General features: G+C 42.9%; 1 non-coding gene across 1 annotated transcript; it reads right to left on the reverse strand.

Moving 5' to 3' along the window:
- Positions 1-6,861: 6,861 nt before the first annotated feature.
- Positions 6,862-6,934, reverse strand: Trnaa-cgc. The gene has a single exon. It is a non-coding gene; the product is annotated as a tRNA-Ala (tRNA).
- Between the last annotated feature and the right edge of the window lie 9,850 nt (positions 6,935-16,784).

Genomic DNA, 16,784 nt, shown 5'->3' on the forward strand with positions numbered 1-16,784 from the left:
GGATTAAGAAATAGGTTTTTTTTCGTTTAGTGTGTACACCATATTCATGTTTCAATATGTGCGCTTTTAGAAACCGTTTGCATGTCCTAGTCACACAAAGGATACACGAGAAGGGCCATTCGCGCGGGCGACATTTAGTTACCTAGGAAAAATGCGTATTTTAAACCTGTGGTGTTTATAAAGCATGTCATGTTAATTTATGAACAACAATACAGCATTTTTTTTACAAATTATTACAGGAAGTCTAAATACAAGAGAAAATATTATTGATTTGAAATTTCAGCTTTTACAGTTACAAGTAGCTACCTTTCCCATGCTAGTCCCCATGAATATCACGACATTTTATGACCACGATAAAACGTGGTGTTAGTTTCGTTTAGCTGAAGCTTCAAACGCAGACTAAAAAATGCTCTAATATTTCATTCTTTCGTCTTTGTATCACCGGACTGTGTGGTAGTTGTGTGTCAAATTTAACTTCTGATTATTCCTTGCTACAGTTTCTTCGACTTGATGTATACACGCCTCGTCTTGCAGTCTTTCCTAGGAACACTACGCCAAAGCTTTAAACATGGGCGTTTAGAGTCCTTTTAATTATAATGTCCGTATTCTTTAAGTTTTTCTTTTCCCCCACCGGCCAAGAAAGAATAGATGGTCGTCGACAGAAATCCGCCACGCGCGGCAACTGACATCAAAAGAAGAGTCTATTGTGCGTTAATCAGGAGCGGCGATCAGCCATGCAGTGGTGGTAGGGGATGTTAAAGCAAGCTTTTATCACGGGCCGCTTTTCCGACGCAGCCGCCTGAGATGCTCATCTTCCTGCGCATTCTTCAGCCGCAGCCGCCGCGCGGTCCGCGGCCATTACTTCATTCGCTTCGGTGGGCCGTGCAGGCTTACAGCTGATAACTCCACTCTGAAGAAACGGAAAAATATTCGGAACGTGTCGTTGTACTGGCAAAAACACAGGACACCCCGTACTAATCAAAACATAAACTTTAGAAATTTAAGAAATGTGCTAGTGGAGGGCCGTCTTTGACAACCGCACTTACTTGTTCTATGCCTCAACATGTTTCGACGTAGTTACAATATCCTCAGTCGATATTCTTTATTTGTTCTTTCTTTAACGTGTTTCGTGTTTCCAGAAATCTCTTGTTTGTCAGACACGTAGGTTAACTACAACAGTGAAGTGGCAAAAAACAACAAAAGTTGCCGAGTTGCTCCAGTGTTATAAAACACAATAAGTAAAGAAACGCACAAAATCAAAATAAACACGAAAGGACCGAAGTAATCATTCGAAGGATCGAATACTGATGTGTACTACTTCGAAAGCGACCATCAATAACCCAAGACACGAATCTATATATTTACGAATTACGAGCTCTGTCTAAAAAAAAAAAAAAAAAAAAAAAAAAAAAAAAAAAAAAAAAAAAAAAAAAAAAAAAAACCCCGGAAATTTGTCCACAAAATTTTTCTGCGTTTACCTTTCACTTATTGTGCACGGTCTCCTTCAAAATACTCTCTTCCACAATTTTCACGCTCCCGGCCCAGTGTCCATTTCCGGAAGCAGTCTTGGTGCGCTTCTTGTTGGATCGCGCGAAGCGCCGTCTGCCAATTTTCTTTTATCTCGTCTATCGTTGCAAATCTTCGTCCTTTCAACGGGGGTTTCAACTTTGGAAATAAAAAAAAAATCCGTAGGGGCCAGGTCTGGAGAGTAGGGAGGCTGAGGCAGCACAGTGATTTCGTTTTTTGTGCAGTAGTCACGCACCGACAGGGATGAATGTGCGGGTTCGTTATCGTGTTTCAAGGCCCACGAATTGTCTCGCCACATTTCAGGCCTTTTACTTCTCACATTTTCTCGCAGTCGCCGCAACACGTCCCGACAGTACCATCGATTAACAATTTGTCCCGTGGCACGAATTCATGATGAACTAGTCCTTCAAAGTCAAAGAAAACTATCAGCTTGGGTTTGACATTTGATCTGACCTGACCGACGAGCTTTTTTTGGTCTTGGAGAACCTATCCCGACCTAAACCTAGGTCTCAACAACATAACCGTAGACCCACAGTTATGATTCACTTAAGGAACTTCTCGTTCTCATTTACATGGTCCAAAAGCTCTTCACAGATTGCGAGCGCAGGTCTTACCTGTCTTGACTGACGAGCCGTGGGAAGAACTCGGCGGCAACAGGATGCATTCCAAGATGCTGTGTTAGGATTTATTTATTTATTTACAGATTGAGGAGCAAATTTGCAAGGTCATGGAACGTTTCAGTACATGAAGTTACAACATAAAACTAATAACAGATAAAATAAAATGTTTATGAACCCAAAAAAGTTATGCCATAAGTTTAAGTAAGCGCAGTCAACAATGTACCATAAGAATCAGCTTATTTTTCAACAAACTCTTCAACAGAATAGGAGTGACCCATGAGGAAACTCTTCAGTTTCGGTTTGAAAGCGCGTGGATTACTGCTAAGATTTCTGAATTCTTGTGGTAGCTTACTGAAAATGGATGCAGCAGTATACTGCACACCTTTCTGGGATCTAAATGCAGATTGGATTTCTGCCCAGTATTAACTGAGTGAAAGCTGCAAATTCTTGGGAATAAGCTGATATTGTCAAAAAGAAACACAATTCAAATGGTTCAAATGGCTCTGAGCACTATGGGACTTAACTTCTGAGGTCATCAGTCCCCTAGAACGTAGAACTACTTAAACCTGCCTAACCTAAGGACATCACACACATACATGCCCATGGCAGGATTCGAACCTGCGACCGTAGCGGTCGCGCGGTTCCAGACTGTAGCGCCTAGAATCGCTCGGCCACTCCGGCCGGCAGAAACGACAGTAAAGAATATATAGAAATTCGAACTGTTCAGATCATATGTCTATTCTGTGAATTAAAATGTCTGGTTCTGTTGAATTGTTTGTTAGAAACTGAAAAGACTGACTCTTACTGTGATTTAGCCTTAGTTTATTTTCTACGACCAGTACCGATCGCGTCGGCATTGTTACTTTGTGCCAGGAAGGGCTCTCAACAAGGGAAGTGTCCAGGCGTCTCGGAGTGAACCAAAGCTATGTTCTTCAGTCATGGAGGAGATACAGAGAGACACGAACTGTCGATGACATGCCTCGCTCATGCCGCCCAAGAGCTACTACTGCAGTGGATGATCGTTACCTACGGATTATGGCTCGGAGGAACCCTGACAGCAACGCCGCCATGTTGAATAATGCTTCTCGTGCAGCCATAGGACGTCGTGTTACAATTCAAACTGTATGCAATTGGCTGCATGATGTGCAGTTTCACTCCCGACATCCACGGCGAGATATATCTTTGCAGTTACGACACCATATAGATGGGCCCAACAACATGCCGAATTGTCAGCTCAAGATTGGCATCATGTTCTCTTCACTGATGAGTATCGCATATGCTTTCAACCAGACAATCGTCGGAGACGTGTTTGGAGGCAACCCTTTCAGGCTGAACGCCTAAGACACAGTGTCCAGCGAGTGCAGCAAGGTGGAGGTTCCTTGCTGTGTTGGGGTGGCATTAAATGCGGCCGACGTACGCCGCTGGTGGTTATGGAAGGCGCCGTAACGGCTGTACGATACGTGAATGCCGTCCTCCGACCGATAGTGCCACCATATCGGCAGCATATTGGCGAGGCATTCGTCTTCATGCACGACAGTTCGCGCCCCCATCGTGCACACCTTGTGAATGACTTCCTTCAGGATAACGACATCGCTCGCCTAGAGTGGCTAGCATGTTCTCCAGACATGAACCCTATCGCACATGCCTGGGATAGATTGAAAAGAGCTGTTTATGGACGACGTGACCCACCAAACATTTTGAGGGATCTACGCCGAATCGCCGATGAGGAGTGGGACAATCTGGACCAACAGGGTCTTGATGAACTTGTGGATAGTATGACGAATGCAGACATGCATTAATGCAAGAGGACGTGCTACTGGGTATTAGAGAAACCGGTGAGTAAAGCAATCTGGACCACCACCTCTGAAGATATCGCTGTATGGTGGTACAACATGCAATGTATGGTTTTCAAGAGCAGTAAGAAGGGTTGAAATGATGTTTATGTTGATCTTTATTCCAATTTTCTGTATAGGTTCCGGAACTCTCGGAACCGAAGTGACGCAAAACTTTTTTTGGTGTGTGTATAATACCATACAACATAAGCGAGTGAAAATAAGCAAAGTAGATTAACTTTCATGTCGAACGATCACTTACTTCAGATAGCGTTCGAACAGTAAAAATGGAAGCATTAAATCTTCGAACAAGTTTCTGAACGTGGGCTTTTCACGACAGTTTACTAGCTATCTGAACACCTAGAAATTTGAACTGTTCAGATCATATGCCTATTCTGCGAATTAAAACTTTTGGTTCTGTTGAATTGTGTGTTAGAAACTGAAAAGACTGAGTCTTATTGTGATTTAGCGTTAGTTTTTTTTCTACAAACCATGAACTTACGTCATGAACCGCATTATTTGAAATAGAGCCATTGTTGCACACTACATCATTAACTGCCAAGTTAGTGTCATCAGCAAACAGAAATATTTTAGAATTCGTAATACTAGAGGGCATATCATTTATATGAATAAGGAACAGGAGTGGCCCCAACACTGATCATTAGGTCAGCCCCCATTTGACCGTATCCCACTCAGCCCCATATCATAGCCATTATCAACACCGTGGATAATGACCTTTTGCTGTCTGTCGTTAAGGTAAGAGGTGAGCGAATTTTGAGCTACTCCCTGTATGCCATAACGGTCCAATTTCTGGAGCAAAATTTGGTGATCAACAAAATCAAATGCCTTAGTTAAATCAAAGGAGCGTTAGAAACCTTTTCTTTAATCCATTCAGTACCTCACAGAGAAAAGAGAATACAGCATTTTCAGTTGTTAAACGACTTCTTAAGCGGAACTGGTCATTTGATAGCAAATTATGTGATATAAAATGATCAAATATCCTTATATTCACAGCGTTTTCAGTAACTTTAGCAAACACTGATGGCATAGAAATAAGTTTAAAATTGTCTACATTATCCCTTTCTCCCTCTTTATAAAGTGGCTTTACTACTGAGTAGTCCGCCCCAATAGCTGAACGGTCAGCGTATTGGAATGCCATGCACGGGGGCCCAGGTTCGGTTCCCGGTTGGCGTGGGAGATTTTCCCCCTCAGGGATTGGGTGTTTGCTGTCCTCATCATCATTTGATCCCCACTGTCGACGCGCAAGTCGCCCAATGCGGCGTCGCACTCAATAAGACTTGCACTTGGCAGCCGAACTTCCCACCTGGGAATTCCCGGCCACTGACGCCAAACGATCATTTCCACTTCCACTACTGAGTACCTTAATCGTTCAGGAAACTGACCATTCTTAAAGGAAGTACTTTAATATTCTACTAGGCACTCCATCATATCCATCCATGAGAGTCCTTCGTATTCAGTGATTTAATTATTAACTCAGTCTCCCCATTGTCAGTGTCACAGAGGAGTATCTCAGACATCAGTCTCGGAAAGACATTTTCCAAGAGTGTTATATGATTCGCTGTGGAGACTAAGCTTTTATTTAATACATCAGCAATGTTCAGAAAATGACTGGTAAATACTATACTGTCATGCGCAAAAGTATCCGAACGACCAGAATTGTGATACGCCTGATTTCCATGCAACCAACATAACGTAGCTGTCTAGCGGTACAGTCGTTCGACTTGCAAAATGGATACCACGAGACACCACTAGCCAACACTGTTCTTTAACGCAATCAGTGCGATGTAACATCACACCATGATATTGCAAAAACTAGAAAACCAAGTAATTAGAGATGAGTTAGTCCGTAACGCTTGTACAGGTTACCATGATTTTCAAAAGCTTTATCATCGCATTGCAATCTGAAACAACTAACTGTGTCACATACTCTATGTAGCAATCGTTAAACAAAGTAAATGTTTGCATGAAAAAGATATTCTGAGACAATTTCTGGACTAATAAAGGTCTATGACAGTTCGAAGTATTTGTCCTCTGTATAAGGTTTTCCCGCACCTGCTAAATGTCCCAGTGACGACTGGTTTTTGCATAAACTGGTCGTTAAAGGATCTAGTTAAAGAAAACGCGATTAACAGCGGTAAACGCTCTGTAGAAACCGCAGTATTAATGGAGTATGATCAGTAACGCCACTGTACTAATTATTCATGAAGAATTATTTGCCCACGTGTTTGAACTATAAATGACATGACGAAATTTTTTGTTCTGAATCTGGACAGAAACCCAGCAGACGTAGCCACTACTAACTAAAATACACTTTCTCACCTGCCCGGGACTTGGTCAAGGCAACGATAATCAATGCTGACTAGCCGTAAAGAGACGTGAAATATAAAGGTTTTCACCAGTATTAGTTAACACATCTGAACTTGAAACGAAATGACGAAATTATTTCTACTACATCTAAACCATTATCGCCCTGTTAACTAACCACGAAAGACCCAGCACGTTATAGGATTGTTAACTAAGTAAAATCAGATGTTAGAAATAGAATTTATTTACCAGCAGCGAGCTGTATCAATACGAGATGAGGGTACAATTTTTTTGCTCGCCCGGGAATCGAACCTGGCGCATACTGTCGCTGTTTCCCATTCATAAATAGACGTTAAGTATCAAGTGCTTGCTCACCAGTAGTGGAGGAGGAGGATATTAGTGTTTAACGTCCCGTCGTCAACGAGGTCATTAGAGACAGAGCGCAAGCTCGGGTGAGGGAAGGATGGGGAAGGAAATCGGCCGTGCCCTTTCAAAGGAACCATCCCGGCATTTGCCTGAAGCGATTTTAGGGAAATCACGGAAAACCTAAATCAGGATGGCCGGAGACGGGATTGAACCGTCGTCCTCCCGAATGCGAGTCCAGTGTGCTAACCACTGCGCCACCTGGCTCGGTCACCAGTAGTGAAACGCTCGCACGTTTCACTAGAAATAACGGTACCTATCGTTATTGTTGACTATTCATGAACAGACATTAAATATGCAAATTATTTTTCGGTGGTAGGTCAGTGTGGACATGCCCGCGAAAGGCAAAGGTCTCGAGTTCGATTCTCGGTCCGGAACACAGTTTTAATCTGTTGTGGGTTGGCAGGAGAGCCGACACCGTGTTATTAGAGGAAGCCGAAAGTCACGCGTTTTAGCTCACGCAGGCTAACGTGAGGTCTGGAACAGGACAAGGAAATTAGAATCTAGAAAAACGGACGTAGCTGGTGGAATACTTAACTTTAATCCATTAATGATGAGCGTCGCTCTTGACTGTACATTATTCACAATATCAATAGTAACTGGTAATGGCACCTTGCTAGGTCGTAGCAAATGACGTAGCTGAAGGCTACGCTAACTATCGTCTCGGCAAATGAGAGCGTATTTTGTCAGTGAACCATCGCTAGCAAAGTCGGTTGTACAACTGGGGCGAGTGCTAGGAAGTCTCTAGACCTGCAGTGTGGCGGCGCTCGGTCTGCAATCACTGATAGTGGCGACACGCGGGTCCGACGTATACTAACGGACCGCGGCCGATTTAAAGGCTACCACCTAGCAAGTGTGGTGTCTGGCGGTGACACCACATAATCTGCCAGCAAGTTTCAAGGGATATTGTGTTTAATGCGGATACTGAACCACTGTGCGACCTAACATTCTGGACTTGGCGTTTGCATAAGTGATTTAGATCTTTTAGTGAATGTTAAAAGTGGACGCCATGAGTGAGAATCGAACCTATACCCCGCAGTTATCAAACTACGATCAACCCAGTAGACAGCTGCATATAGAACTACGTGACCACGGGATGGTGATGCTACAGAAATCACTCATCAGAAGAATGGGCACTGCACCTGCAAGTATACCAACTGGATTATACACAAAGGATGTGAAAGAACTTGCTCCTTTCCTAACATCATTTTACCGTAGATGTCCTGATCCTAACGATTGGAAGAAAGCACAGGCTATTCTCATTTTCAGGAAGGGTCGTCGGAAAGAGGCACAAAACTATAGGTTTACATTTCTGACGTCGGTCTGTTGTAGAACTTAGTAATATGTTTCGTGCTCGCACATTTCAAAATCTACTCTGTAAGAATCAACACGATTTCCGTAAACAAGGGTCGTGTGCAACTCAGAACGCTCTGTTCGCCCACGAGATTCCAGAAAACAGTAGACACAGGTGACCAGGTAGATGCTATGTTCCTTACTTCTTACAATCTTGACTTCTTGCAATCGTTTGACCAATAGTTAAATACTGCTCATCATTCTGAGATCCGTACCAGGTAGGATAGCCAAAATAGAGAAGATCCAACAAATCCTTTAGTTACTAGATTATTTAGTAAGCACGAAAGCGTCAGAGAGTTGCTCATTCAATTCCAGGTGAAGACGCTGCAAAAGAGGCAGCCTCCATGGTGGTATGGTCTGCCGTTTAATACCTAGACCGTAGGTAACTTGAATAGTCGGGCAATAAATTGCTTCTTCCTACTTATATCTTGCAGAAAGACCTTGAAGCCGGCCGCAGTGGCCGAGCGGTTCTAGGCACTTCAGTCTGGAACCGCACGACCGCTACGATCGCAGGTTCGAATCCTGCCTCGGGAATGGATGTGTGTGGTGTCCTTAGGTTAATTAGGTTTAAGTAGTTGTAAGTTCTAGTGGACTGACGACCTTAGATGTTAAGTCCTATAGTGCTCAGAGCCATTTGAACCATTTGAAGACCATGAAGATAAAATTAGAGAGATTAGAACGCACATAGATACTTACCAGCGATCGCCCTTCCCACGAAACATTCGTGCCTGGAGCAAACAATTGGAGAAGTGAAAGTGATGTAGAAAGTGCCCTCTATCACACACCATAACACGGCTTGTGAGGTGTAGATGAAATAATGCGTTATTCGCAGTTTATGAAATGTCTTTGTTGACGTTTGCGTTTTGTAATCAGTGTCATGTTGTGGTTTCATCTGTTTTATTATGTATCAGCGGTAGTGCCAAAGAAATCCTACGAAATAGAAATTATTTTCATGTATTTATTAGCAAAAAGAATATTATTTACTCATGCTGTTAACGGCGTCAGGTGATACTACAGAACCTAATCGCTTCTGGAGAATAATTTTTTTTTAGTTTTCAGTTCTTATACGACATAATAACAAAAATTGCTACGACAGCTACTTAAAAGGAGGGCCCCGTAAATTATTTCCCCGATATTTATATCTGATGTTCTAGTTGCGGTCGGTAGCTAATTGACCTTTACGTTTGTTAATTTAGGCCTCCGTCAAAGTGGTAGCAACCGGCGCTAGCGCCAACGCCGGCCCTGCCACGTCTGTGTTGTGCGAGCTCGTCCTATGATTACGAGCTGAAGAGACTTCTCACGTTAGCATGTGTCTTCTGCCTGTCACCAGTCTAATGGAGAATCGGCAACATTGCAGCATACATTTGGCAGCCATGCGACCTTCAAATTACTCCCTGGACTGGTGCAAAAGTTTCCTTCTAACTTCACTCACTAATATCTGATTCTCATTAAATATCCTGAGTGATTATGCCTTAGAGGATGATATAGAAAGTATCAAATGAATAATTTTGATTCCAGGAAGCTCGTTCCAACAGAAACTGCAGCTGGTTTCGCTATTTACATCGTTGTTTAGCAGACGAATCTACGATTGAGGCGACAAGGAGGCCATATATGTTGCAGATGGCTTCTAGCGTAGGGGTAAAGTGTTTGGACATGAAATTGCAAACTGTGCTTGCTGTCGGTTCAGATGCTGGTGGCGACAGTACGTTTTCCTTCTTTGTAAAATAGAATCTCGAAGACAGATTAACAATCAGTAAAGACATCGAATGAAAACTTCTCCACCATTATATCACTACCTCTATTCTCTAGTCCGTGGATGTATAGGCACAACATTTACAGAAATGCACACATGCTAATCCCTTTTTTTTCTGCTTCTGTCAATAATATTGACTTAAGTGTGGCACTGAATGTTTTTTAACTTTCTCTTGCTAATTCGTAATGATTTGGCGTATTTTTTGTACCGTGTTCATGATAAGTTGTAATCAATTTTTATTACTATATTGCATACTGCATATGGTCTTTTCGGTAGTTTATTAAACACGACACACAAAAGTGAGGGAGATATTAAGCAGCAGCAATGTAACTCCCATGTGATTCACCACAGTCTGACCAAGTCATCTACTTACATTTAACGGCAGACATTAACATCCCTGCATTGCGAATAGTGTTTTACCTCCAGATCTCGCATTTTACAAGCATCGTCGCTAAGCGCAAATAAATAAATAAAAGCAACACGATTTGTGCTCTCAAATAAAGGTTACAGCAATTAATTTAATTTTAATGTGATTAACGAAGAATTGGAGATTTCCGACATTAAATCGAAAAGTATTCCCTATACATGGAAGGAACTACATAATTACTATATTTGGGCAGATGGTTCTAAAAATGATCAAGGAGCCACCTTTCCTTCAATCACATGTGTAGTAGCAGCATAATGAAGATAATAATAGCAATCATGACAGTAATCATCGAATTATCTGGCAATCTCACACGCTGCAGTTGTATTTCTCGAACTAAAACATTAGTTGTCATAGAAAAAATTTCATATTGGCATCAAATCGGAGCTATGAAAACTAGAATGGTGCTTATATCACGCAGTCATGAGATTAGAATAATACCCGCATTAGAAACTATCAGGTAATTAACCAGTTAATCGAGGGAGCCGGATTTTTTCACAGCTTCTAGGCACATCGTCTGACACAACAACACAATCAGGACGTTACTAATTGTGCGTTGCAGTGGTGTGCTGGGTTGGTCGTGGTTTGATAACTGCGGGGTATAGGTTCGATTCTCACTAATGGCGTCTATTTTAAGATTCACTAAAAGATCTGATTCACCAATGGAAACGCCAGGTCCAGAATGTTAGGTTGCACAGAGGTTAAGAATCCGTATTAAACACAATATCCCTTCACTACCAACAGCGTCAGAGTCTGTTTAAATGGCGCCATAACAAAGGCGACAGCCGCCGAAGGCACAAACCCTGTCGTCATTGAACTAGCAATAAAAAGTTTATTTCATTCAATTAAGGAATGGTTATTTCGTTCACAGTGTTTATATTTAAATTGAACTTGAGACACTGCAATTTTTGGTCCCCGAATGGAATTCTAAGTCGGATCTCTAGGAATAGAACGTATCTGGGTTGCAATCCTGGTCCAGCACAAACATATTCATAATTTCATTTTACGCCCTAGCATGTGCACACTGACCTACCACCGAAAAATAATTTGCGTATTTAATGTCTGTTCATGAATAGTCAACAATAATGATAGGTACCGTTACTTCTAGTAAAACGTGCGAGCATTTCACTACTGATGAGCAAGCACTTGATACTTAACGTCTATTTATGAATGGGAAACAGCGACAGTACGCGCCAGGATCGATTCCCGGGCAAGCAAAACAAATTGTACCCTCATCTCGTATTGATACAGCTCGCTGCTGGTAAATAAATTCTATTTCCAGCATCTGATTTTACTTGGTTAACAATCCTATAACGTACTGTGTAGAAAATCCCGTCACAACATTTTAAATCATAGCATTCCAGTTTTCAGCACATGCATACTTGGTCACTTCTGAAGGAGAGTTTATTAAACGTCTTTCGTGGTTAGTTAACAGGACGATAATGGTTTAGATGTAGTAGAAATAATTGCGTCATTTCGTTTCAAGTTCAGATGTGTTAACTAATACTGGTGAAAACCTTTATATTTTACGTCTCTTTACGGCTAGTCAGCATTGATTATCGTTGCCTTGACCAAGTCCCGGGCAGATGGGAAAGTGTATTTTAGTTGGTAGTGGCTACGTCTACTGGGTTTCTGTCCAGATCCAGAACAAAAAATTTCGTCATGTCATTTATAGTTCAAACATGTGGGCAAATAATTCTTCATGAATAATTAGTACAGTGACGTTACTGATTATACACCATTAATACTGCGGTTTCTATAGAGCGTTTACCGCTGTTAATCGCGTTTTCTTTAACTAGATGCTTTAACGACCAGTTTATGCAAAAACCAGTCGTCACTGGGACATTTAGCAGGCGCGGGAAAACCTTATACAGAGGAAAAGTACTTCGAACTGCCATAGACCTTTATTAGTCCAGAAATTTTCTCAGAATATCTTGTTCATGCAAAAATTTGCTTTGTTTAACGATTGCTACATAGAGTATGTGACATAGTTAGTTGTTTCAGATTGTAATGAGATGATAAAGCATTTGAAAAACATTGTAACCTGTACAAGCGTTACGGACTAACTCATCTCTAATTACTTGTTTTTCTAGTTTTTGCAGTACCATGGTGTGATGTTACATTGCGTTACATTGCGTTAAAGAACAGTGTTGTGTAGTGGTGTCTCGTGGTATCCATTTTGTATAGTCGAACGACTGTACCGCAAAGCGATTATAGGCCCCGCTAGACAGCTACGTTATGTTGGTTGCATGGAAATCAGGCGAATTACAACTTAGGTCGTTCGTATACTTTTGCGCACGATAGTACATTGAGTTTAACATACAAATGTAACCCTCTCAGGTAGTCTGATCCGTTGACCCACTATGTTCCGTCACATCGAACTACAAGACTGCAATAAAATTATACCTCACCAAAAATAGCTAAACAGAAGTTGTACACCACCTTCATAAATGCACCGAAGAGCCAAAGCAACTGGTACACCTGCTTAATATCGTGTAGGGCCCCCGCGAGCACACAGAAATGCCGCAACACGACATTGTAAAGACTCGACTAATGTCTGAAGTAGTGCTGGAAGGAAATGACATCATGAATCCTGCAGGACTGTCCATAATTCCGTAAGGGTAAGAGGGGCTGGAGATATCTTCTGTACAGCACATTGCAAGGAATTCCAGATACGTTCAATAATATTCATGTTGGGGAGTTAGCTGGCCAGCGAAAGTGTTTAAATTCAGAAGAGTGTTTCTAGAGCCACTCTGTAGCAATCTGGAACTGTGGGGTGTCCCACTGTCCTGTTGGAATTGCCCACGTCCGTCTAAATGCACAATGGGCATGAATAGATGCGGGTTCAAATGGTTCATATGATTCAAAAGGCTCTGAGCACTATGGGACTTAACATCTGAGGTCATCTGTCCCCTAGAACTTAAAACTACTTAAACCTAACTAACCTAAGGACATCACACACATCCATGCCCGAGGCAGGATTCGAACCTGCGACCGTAGCAGTTGGACGGTACCTGACTGAAGCGCCTAGAATCGCTCGGCCACAGCGGCCGGCTGTATGCCTGTGATCATACAGGATGCTTTCGTACGTGTCACCTGTCAGAGTCCTACCTAGACGTATCAGGGGTCCCATATCACTCCCACTGCACACGCTCCACACCATTATAGAGCCTCCAGCAGCTTGAACCCTGCTAAAAATTAGGGTCCATGGATTCATAAGGTTTTCTCCATACCTGTACACGTCCATCCGCTCGATGCAATTTGAAATGAGACTCGTCCGATCAGGCCACATGTTTCCAGTCATCAACAGCCCAATGTCGGTGTTGACGGGCCCAAGCGAGGCGTAAAACTTTGTTTCATGCTGTCATGAAGCGTACACGAGTGGACCTTCGGCTCCTAAAGCCCATATCGATGATGTTTCATTGAATGGTTCGCACGCTGTCACTTGCTGAGGGCCCAGCATTGAAATCTGCAGCAATTTGCGGAAGGGTTGCACGTCTTTCACGTTGAGTGATTCTCTTCAGTCGACGTTGGTCCCGTTCTCGCAGGATCTTCTTCCAGCCGCAGCGATGTCGATGATTTGATGTTTTACCGGATTCCTGATATTTACTGTACACTCTTGAAATGGTCGTACGGGAAAATCCCCACTTCATCGCTACCTCGGAGATGCTGTGTCCCATCGCTCGTGCGCCGACAATAACGCTACGTTCAAACTCACTTGAATCTTGATAATCTGTCATTGTAGCAGCAGTAACCGATCTAACAAATGCGCCAGACTGCTGGATCCGTAAGAGAACAGCGTCTCGGTGTTACGTCGTCCTAGTCCGGGAACGAGTCATCGGGCATGCATACTCCGACTGCCGATGACTGATGCTCACCCTGGCGGTGATCTTAGAACTTCCCTTGCCACTACGCTCTTCATCACCTTTCCGCTTGTTGCCTGTCGCTGGAACTTCGAATTTACCCTGGGTTGCAGGATCCTTATAGGGCTTCATTTGAAGGACATGGACCGTTTATCTGATCTTTCGTTGTCTCGTGTCGGGGTCGAAATCTTCAACTTCATAAGTAACATCAGACAACGGTCTTGCAACCTTGCAAGGCCAAAGTAGCGCCTGAGGAGCTTCTCAGAGAGACCCACCTTCCCAACAGGAGTGAAGATCCAGACGAGGTCACCAGGCTGGTAGACAACAGGGCGGTGACTTGCGCCATACCTTCGGTGATCGTTTTCTTGAGCCTGCAGCGTGCGGAGTCGAGCTAACTGCCGAGCTTCCTGAGCTCTGGTTAACAACTGGCCGATGTAGTCGTCCACCACGTCGTTCAGAAGTAACGGAAACACAGTGTCTATCGTCGTAGTCGCCTCACCCCCATGCACCAGGAAAAATGGCGTAAATCCTGTGGTGTCTTGTTTGGCGGTGTTGTAGGCAAACGTCCCGAAAGGTAGCACCTCATCCCAGTTCTTCTGCTCAACACTGACGAACATTGATAGCACGTCGGTCGAGGTCTTATTAAGGCGTTCAGTAAGCCCGTTAGTATGCGGATGGTAGTCTGTCGTCATGTGATGAGTAATGTTGCACCGACGGTTTATCTCTGTCACAGGATTCGGTTGAAAAACTTTCCCTCGATCCGTAATTAACGACTTTGGGGCACCGTGTTTTAATACAGTCTCTTCCACGATGAATTTGGCTACCTCGAATGCTTCGGCTTTTGTAATGACGCAGTGTGTCAGGTAATCAGTGCAAACAATAATCCATCTATTGCCACCAGCACGCGTTGGAAATCGTCCGAGGAGATCAATCCTAACACTCTGGAAAGGCGTTTCGGCTGGTGGAATTGGTATGAGTCGGCCAGGTGGTTTCTGAGGAACTGTCTTTCTCCTCTGGCAATCTCGACAGTGCGACACATAGTGACGAACACTCCCAAATAAACCTGGCCAGAAAAATCTCTTTCTGTAGAACATCTAAGCGCATGTGTTTAGGACTCAGAGGTAGCCACCTATTTCCAAACGGGCCAAAGTTTTTCTTGCAAATTAATCCATTAACTACCTTAAATTATCCTTTCACATCCTCTGACCGATTTAAGGCAACCATAAATTCAGATATCTTGGCGTCCTTCTGCTCAGCAGAAAGATCTTGGAGCGCAGCGAGACAATGACTATCTTCATCAAAGACTTGATGGTCTTTCACAGGGTTCCTTGAGAGACAGTCGGCATCTTGGTGTTTCCTTCCACTTTTGAACACTATAGTAATATCATACTCTTGAAGACGCAATGTCAACCTGGCGACTCGTCCTGTTGGATCCTTAAGACCTGTCAACCAATAAAGTGAATGATGATCTGTAACAACTGTGAATGGCCTTCCATAGAGATGCAGTCGGAATTTGCACATGGCCCACATCACAGCAAGACATTCTCTTTCTGTAGTTGAGTAGTTTCTCTCGGCTTTTGTGAGTGTCATAGAAGAATAGGCTATAACCTTCACTTTTCCATCCGAAATTTGCACCAGAACAGCACCAATCCCATACCCGTTGGCATCTGTGTGTAGTTCTGTAAGTGCTCTCTCATCATACAGACCAAGTATAGGGTCAGTCGTCAGAGCTTTTCGTAGCATATCGAAAGAATCTTCTTGAGCATCACCCCAGATAAATTTAGCATCATCTATTAACAACTCTTGGAGTGGCCTGGCTTTGATACAAAAGTCTTTGTTAAAATGACGGTAATAAGAACATAATCCGAGGAAGCTTCTCACATCCGTAATACTTTTAGGAATAGGAAATTCCGTTATAGATCTCACCTGTTTTGTGTCTGGCGGTACACCGTTTGACACAAGGTGTCCAAGTATTTTGATTTCTTTTGCTCCAAAGAGACATTTTCTTGGATTAAGTTTCAGTCCGCCTTGTTGGAGACACTTAAGAGCGGTCCTCCGTCTTTTTACGTGTTCATCAAATGTCTCTGAGATCACCAGAATGTCATCGAAATAACAAAGACACATCGTCCACTTCAGGTGACTTAGAAGATTATCCATCATCGGTTCAAAAGTTGCTGGTGCAAAACACAAACCAAACGGCGTTACCTTAAAGTTATACAGGCCCTCAGAGGTGATGAATGCCGTTTTCTCGCGATCAGCCTCATCTACTTCGATTTGCCAGTATCCAGAGTACATGTCCATGGTTGAGAAAAACTTAGCCCCCTTCAGACAATCTAGTGTATCGTCAATTCGTGAAAGAGGGTGAACGTCCATTTTAGTATCTTATTAACCTTCCTGTAATCAACTCAAAAGCGCTGAATGATGTCATTCTTCATCATTTTCTCTACCTCGTCGCGAATTATTCGACGTTTCGTTGTTGACACATGATATGCTCTCTGGCTTATTGGTTGATGGTCTCCAGTGCTAAACCGGTGCTTCACCGTCGATTTGTCTAATTTGCTCTTCACCTGTGGATTGAGCATTCAGAGAACTCTTGAAGAATGGCAACTAGCTTTTTCCGTTGTTCCTTAGTGTGATCTGGTAATAGTCGAGCTAGATGATCTT

This window comes from Schistocerca piceifrons, chromosome X, assembly GCF_021461385.2.
Source record: "Schistocerca piceifrons isolate TAMUIC-IGC-003096 chromosome X, iqSchPice1.1, whole genome shotgun sequence".
Lineage (NCBI taxonomy): Eukaryota > Metazoa > Arthropoda > Insecta > Orthoptera > Acrididae > Schistocerca > Schistocerca piceifrons.